The sequence below is a fragment of the Chanodichthys erythropterus genome, chromosome 3 (assembly GCF_024489055.1).
Source record: "Chanodichthys erythropterus isolate Z2021 chromosome 3, ASM2448905v1, whole genome shotgun sequence".
Classification (NCBI taxonomy): domain Eukaryota; kingdom Metazoa; phylum Chordata; class Actinopteri; order Cypriniformes; family Xenocyprididae; genus Chanodichthys; species Chanodichthys erythropterus.
The window spans coordinates 47,839-55,005 of record NC_090223.1 but is presented as its reverse complement, the minus strand read 5'-3'; positions in this window follow the sequence as shown (position 1 = coordinate 55,005).

Sequence of the window (7,167 nt, the reverse complement as noted above, 5' to 3'; positions counted from 1 at the left end):
CAGCTCTACAGATATCTGTCAGCGAGGCGCCATGAGCCAGCGCCCAGGAAGAGGCTACCCCTCTGGTGAAGTGGGCACTCAACCCGAGCGGGCAAGGCACGCCCTGGGATTCGTACGCCAAGGCGATGGCATCCACTATCCAGTGGGCCATCCTCTGCTTGGAGACAGCCTTTCCCTTCTGCTGGCCTCCGTAACAGATGAAGAGCTGATCTGAGGTCCTGAAGCTTCGCGTTCTGTCCACGCGGACGGGACAGAGCAAAGCTAGGGCTGGGTCTGCCTCCTCCGAGGGCAGCGCTTGCAGGTTCACTACCTGATCTCTGAAGGGAGTGGTAGGAACCTTGGGCACGTATCCAGGCCGTGGTCTCAGGATGACGTGAGAAACACCGGGCCCGAATTCTAGGCACGTTTCGTCGACCAAAAATGCATGCAGATCCCCTACCCTCTTCAGGGAAGCCAATGCAACCAGAAGAACCGTCTTAAGAGACATTAGTTTCAGGTCGACTGATTGCAAAGGTTCAAAGGGATGACCCCGGAGAGCTGTGAGAACCAGGGTCAAATCCCAAGAGGGTACGGAGGAAGGGCGAGGAGGATTGAATCTCCTGGCCCCCCTCAGGAATCTGACGATCAGATCGTGTTTCCCCAGGGACTTACCCTCAACTGCATGGTGATGTGCGGCAATAGCGGCAACATACACCTTGAGGGTGGAGGGAGACAGCCTTCGCTCCAACCCATCTTGCAGAAAGGAAAGCACGGATCCGACCGAACATGATCGGGGGTCCTCTCGGCGAGAGGCGCACCATTCGACGAACAGGTTCCACTTCAACGCATAGAGATTCCTAGTGGAAGGAGCTCTAGCGGAAGTGATGGTGTCTACGACCGCTTGCGGGAGATCACTCAGAACCTCCGCATCCCGTCCAGGGACCACATGTGGAGGTTCCACAGATCGGGACGCGGGTGCCACAGGGTGCCCCGTCTCTGAGTCAGGGGGTCCTTCCTCAGAGGAATCGGCCAGGGAGGTGCTGTCGCGAGGAGAATGAGGTCTGAGAACCAGGTCCGAGTGGGCCAGTACGGAGCCACTAACAGAACCTGCTCCCCGTCCTCCTTGACCTTGCACATGAGTTGTGCGAGAAGGCTCACTGGGGGAAACGCATGTTTGCGCAGACCCGGGGGCCAGCTGTGTGCCAGGGCATCCGTGCCGAGCGTGCCGCCGGTCAGGGAATAAAACCACTGGCAGAGGGCAGTTTCCGGGGAGGCAAACAGGACTACCTGGGCCTCGCCGAAACGCTGCCAAATCAGCTGGACCGCCTGGGGGTGGAGCCGCCACTCGCCCACAAGTAGATGCTGCCGTGACAACTCGTCGGCTGCACGGTTGAGCACACCTGAGACACGAGTGGCCCGAAGGGACCTCAGATCCTTCTGACTCCACAACAAGAGATGGCGGGCGAGTTGCGACATGCGATGGAGGCGTAGACCACCTTGACGGTTGGTGTACGCAACGGCCGCAGTGCTTTGTGAGCGGACTAGAACGTGCTTGCCTGACAACAGCTTCTTGAAGCGGGCCAGCGCAAGACGAACCGCTAGCAACTCGAGGCAATTGGTATGCCAATGCAGCTGAGGCCTCGTCCAAAGACCTGTCACTGCATGCCCGTTGTACATGGCCCCCCATCCCGTGGCAGAGACATCTGTGGAGACCACAGCGTGCCTGGACACTCGTTCGAGGGGTACTCCGGCCCACAGGAACGAAGGGTCCAACCACCGGACAAGGGTTCGACGGCAGCTCGGTGTCACGGAGACACGGAGCGTGCCGCACTGCCACGCCCATCTCAGGACCCGGCCGCGGAGCCAGTGTTGAAGCGGTCTCATATGAAGCAATCCGAGCGGCGTTACCGCGGCTGCAGATGCCATATGCCCCAGGAGCCTCTGAAAATCTTTCAGTGGAGCCGCTGTCCTGCACTTGAGCGAGCTCAGGCAGTTCAACACCGACTGGACGCGCACCTCGGTGAGACGCGCAGTCCGTGCGACTGAGTCTAGCTCGAGACCGAGACAAGAGATCCTCTACCCGGGGGCGAATTTGCTTTTGTCCCAGTTGACCTGAAGACCCAACCGGCTGGGAGCTACAACCATGTCGGGTAGGACTTTGTACTGACATGCCCGACCCTCGAACGCAGACCGACCTAGGAAGGGTCTGTGTCGAGGCAGAATCGAGACATGAAAGTACGCGTCCTTCAGGTCTATTGCTGCAAACCAATCCTGGGGACGGTCCAGGATTGGCCGTAGCCCACCGCCCTTTTTTGGTACAATGAAGTAGGGGCTGTAGAACCCCGACTTCATATCGGCTGGAGGGACCGGCTTGATTGTATCCTTCGCCAGGAGGACAGCAATCTCCACCCGGAGAACAGGTGCACTGTCCAACGACACCGGAGTGAAGTGGACAGCCCTGAAGACCGGGGGACGCCGGGCGAACTGAATCGCATAGCCGAGTCTGATAGTACGAATGAGCCAACTGGACAGGCTGGGGAGCGTGATCCACGCTTCCAGACACTGAGCCAGCGGGACCAAAGGCACCACAGAGGCACCGGGGGTGGGGCAGCAAGGCAGAGAGGGACCCGACTCGGACGGCTTGGGGGCGGCATGGAGTGGGGTCGGACTCTGCGAGGCAGCAGTGTCCATGGGAGACGGCGCACGGGACGCGGTCTGCACCATCACACTGCCACCTGCTGGCGAATGGGGAGGGAGCTGTCAGCGGCGAGGCGGAGCCTGGCACCCTGGCAGACACCCCTTGTTGTGACCTGGAGTTTGAGGAAACTGCTCTTTTTGTGGCAAAGTGGGTACCGCTGGACTCCGGAGAGCCAGCGGCGGTAGATGGACAGCCGCCACAAAATCCCCCCCGGCCCTCCTCCGGGGGTGGGAGAGCAGATGGAATACTCTCCCAAAGGGCAGGAACCTTCCGCTCCAGGTCGCCCGTCTCAGGGCCAAGTTTTCCCCGACCGATTGCCACCTGGCTGGCAGAGACGGGCTGGGCACCACGTCTGCGACCGGCACCCTGCTGTTTGGCTGGTGTAGGCTGCTGCTTTGCCAACTTAGCAGGGGCGGAGGAAGACGCAGGCGGGCACCCTCGGCGACGAGCGGGCTGAGGCTGAGCCACGGGCGGCTGGGTGGAGGCAGCAGCGGACCGCCGTGGCATGACATGTCTGATAGCCTCAGCCTGCTTCTGTGCAGTGGAGAACTGTTGGGCACAGCTCTCCACCGCGTCGCCGAAAAGGCCGACCGGAGACACGGGGGAATCCAGGAACCGATGTTTGTCGGTCTCCCTCATGTCTGCCAAGGTCAGCCAGAGGTGGCGTTGCTGGGCTACCAGAGTAGACATCGCCTGGCCAACAGAACGCGCTGTCACCTTCGTTGAAAGAAAGGCATTGGGGCGGGACGCTGGATTTGACCAGCGCAACCCCCCCCCCCCAAGTACCAATCGTCCAACCGAGATGGGCCGGGACAGGGTGGAGGGTTCCACTCAAGCCCGACGCACAAGGCGGCCCGGGAGAGCACAGCCGTGAGCTCGGGATCCGACTCGGGCAACGCTACCGTCCCGGGCGGCAGCGCGTCCGAATCCTCCCCCGAGGACTCAGGCTCACCTTCCGATGCAGCGATCGACATCCGATCCGCCGCCGGCACACCAAAGGTAACGGCTGGACAGTCCGTAGAGGGCCCAGCGGAAACCAACGGTGGCACGATGGGTTGCGGTGCTGATGAGGCGGCAGGGGCCCGAGGAGCGTTTCCGCTCGGCGGGGAAGCCCTGACCGTAATCCTCAGGTCACCCTTCCTATACAGCGCCGTACCGTCATTCCGGTTCCCGGGGCCGGAAAAAACGGTCGTACGCGGCATAGGAGAGGGGACCTCTCGACCTCAGCATCGCGATAGTCATGTTCCCGCAATGGGAACATGAACCATCCACAAAAGCTGCTTCAGCGTGCAGAATGCCCAAACACGAGATGCAACGATTGTGCCCATCAGCAGGGACCAGGGAACGACCGCACCCATTAACGCACAGACGAAATGACATACTGTCAGGGTTTGTCTGTAAAGCTCTTTTAGAAGGGGAAGTCAACTCACTCGTGCTGAAGCACCCAGGGAGCGACGCGATGTGTCAGGTACACCACTCCCTGACACACCGAGGAACCGGCCCAAATCGCTACACACGCACACACTCTTTGTGTTGCTGTGAAAACAGCAGTTTTCGAGCTTATAGCTCAGCTCCTCGGAGACTCGCGACCTCGCTGAACGTGCCCTTTCACCAGCACTGAAAGCTCGCTGTAAATCCTCTTCTGAGGCAATGTTTTAGAATAAAACAAACGAAGAAAGGAGTCTTCTAAAACAGGACACCAGTGAATGGCTCCGAAGCGAAAGACAGAGTGCGATTGCATCTGCTTCCTATTTATAAACACCTGTCGGGGGCGGTGCGCATTATGCAAATATCGCACGCCAATTCCATTGGCTTGTTTTAGTTTACACGAAGATGATAGGGCTCTCTAAGCGATATCCCAATTCGTCGGTCACTACTGACGTACGTCGAACGTGACCGACTGAAAGGGAACAAACATTTATGCAGTCATGTGGAGGAGATTGTATATTTTTTGAATGACTATTATTTGTTTTTTATGTTTGTAAAACAACAACAAAAAACAAGCTCAGTATTTGGCCCAAACCCACACTACTCCCCCAGTATTTCTGGTTAGGAGTGTGAGGAGACCGGGTGGTGAAGGGATAAATAACAAGGGACGCTGAGAAACTGTCGAGGAACATGTGAGTCCACTGCGTATTTATAATGTCCTCCACTTATGCTGATTGGGCAAAAATGTTGATACTGATTGCTGTCTGCTGGTTGGAATGACGTGATGATTGGAAGGATCATTTGAAAGCGCTCCTCGTGAACTTTATAAAATAAAATGTCATGTCTGTTGAAATTTCACAAGCCAAAAGTCTAGAGTAATTTTAACATTATTGATCCACATGCCGCTGATGGCTGATCAGCGGCATGTGGATCATTACACCTGCCTATATAACGCCTTGTCTTTCGTCTCATGTTTGTCAGATCGTTTGTTGAAGTCCTGGTGTTGTCCCGTTGTTTCTTGTGTTTCTTGTTCCTGGATTGGATTCTCGTCGCTGTTCCCTGTTTGTCTCGTTGGATTACTCGTTCTGGATTTCATTCACGGATACTCACACGGACACACGGACTCACCATTCAGAACCATCATTCATCACGGACACTTCATCGCCCATCGAAGTCCCTGTGTTACCCCTCTCCTGCTGTCTGATTTGCTGCTGTGTGTTTTGTTGTCTACTTACCTGGCGTGAAGCTCTATTAAAGAGATATTAACTTGCATTTGTATCCAGTCTTCTTTTCCGTGACATGCTTTTGATGTGGAGGAGGAGCTTCACTGATGATGAATCCTAGCATGGGAGGAGCTTATCTGCCAAAATAAAATAAAAAAAATCAGTTACTGAGTATGTTTTTTATGCTCATTGACAACAGAATATAAATAATGTTATTTCTTCCAAGCATAAATAATGGTATGATGAAGCATAAAGACAGAAATGTACACATTTCAAGTCAACAAATTCCCTCAGTCTGTTGACAACAATGAAATGTCATTTACATTGAGTTCACACTTTAATTCTTCCTCTCTAATCTACATGCAGCCTATACTGGAAAAACTGTGATTCGTATGAGTTTAATACTGAACACTGCTTTGATATCTTAAATATGGGATAACAGTATTATCTTTCAATAGAGCAGTTATTTCATAGTCTTTTCTCATATATCCTGAATCAAATAATCAATGTTGATAGTCTGAGGATCATTAGTATTAACAGAGCTGCTGATAAAACAGTTCTTTGTGTGAGGATGTTTGGCTATTTTGGACCAATAATTGGAACAAAAAGCAGTTGAAGGATAATGAGCAAAGTTAAGTTATTTATCTGACTCAAATATAAATAATGTGTCTTTCTTGGAACTAATAGGAAGAGAAATGATTTAACCAGAATAAAGAAAGTTATAAACTTTAGCTTTCAACATCATCAGTAATAAAAGGAAAGATTTAAGAAAAGTTGTTGCTTTAGTTGTATTACACCATGTTTAAATATACAGATAGTAGAACTGAACAACAACTAAAAAAAAAAAAAAAAAAACCTACACCAAAACTAACTTACAGGAAACCAGAAGACCATAAACCTGAAGGATAATGGCTGGTGATCAAGAGAGAGAGAGAGAGAGAGCATTAACATATTCTCCTCAATGAATGTTTCACCAGTACTATCTAGACTGTTCATTAGGATACTTTAATATCTCCATTAAGTTCAGCACAGTTCAGTTCAGTTTATGAGCTGTCAGATGAGACCAAACATGTTAGAAGACACTAGTAGATCAATAGTATGTAGTGAAGAAGCGTGTGTCCTGTGAAGATGGCACAGTTTAGAGGTGTAAGAGACACAACAGTCCTCAATCAGCATAATGACGATTCCCTCGCATCTGATTCAGAGCATTAGCATACTGTAATGATGATGAAGGCCATTGTCCCACATTTAATTCACATGAATAATTACATTATTACATGAATAAGTGATAACAGCTGTACTAGGACAGTCAAGAGCTCAACCCATACTTAATGTCAATAGTTCCTGTTTTCACCTCATTTATTATGCTGATGTCTTCAGATCTGCTGTAAATTGACACTTAAAGCTCATTTCATTGCTGTCAACAGACTGAAGGGATTTGATGACCATAAATATGTGTATTTATTTCTGTTTTTCTGACAGTTATTTACAACTTTTCTAGATATCTTTCATTATTTTAATGAAGAAACAGAATAAAGTGAGAATTAAAAACAAAACAGTTCTGAATTAGCATCAGTTGCGTTATGATAGATGGATATAAATGATTAATGCAATTAGTTTAAGGGTCAAAGGGGGTTAATATAGCAAACGAAAGAAAGAAAGAAAGAAAGAAAGAAAGAAAGAAAGAAAGAAAGAAAGAAAGAAAGAAAGAAAGAAAAAGAAAGAAAAACAATTTAGAACAAGAATCAATTGCTGACATTCAAACACTGTATTTAAGGATCACAGTGCAGCCCAAAATACTCTTTCATTGTCATTTTAAATCTTTATATAAAATTTGAT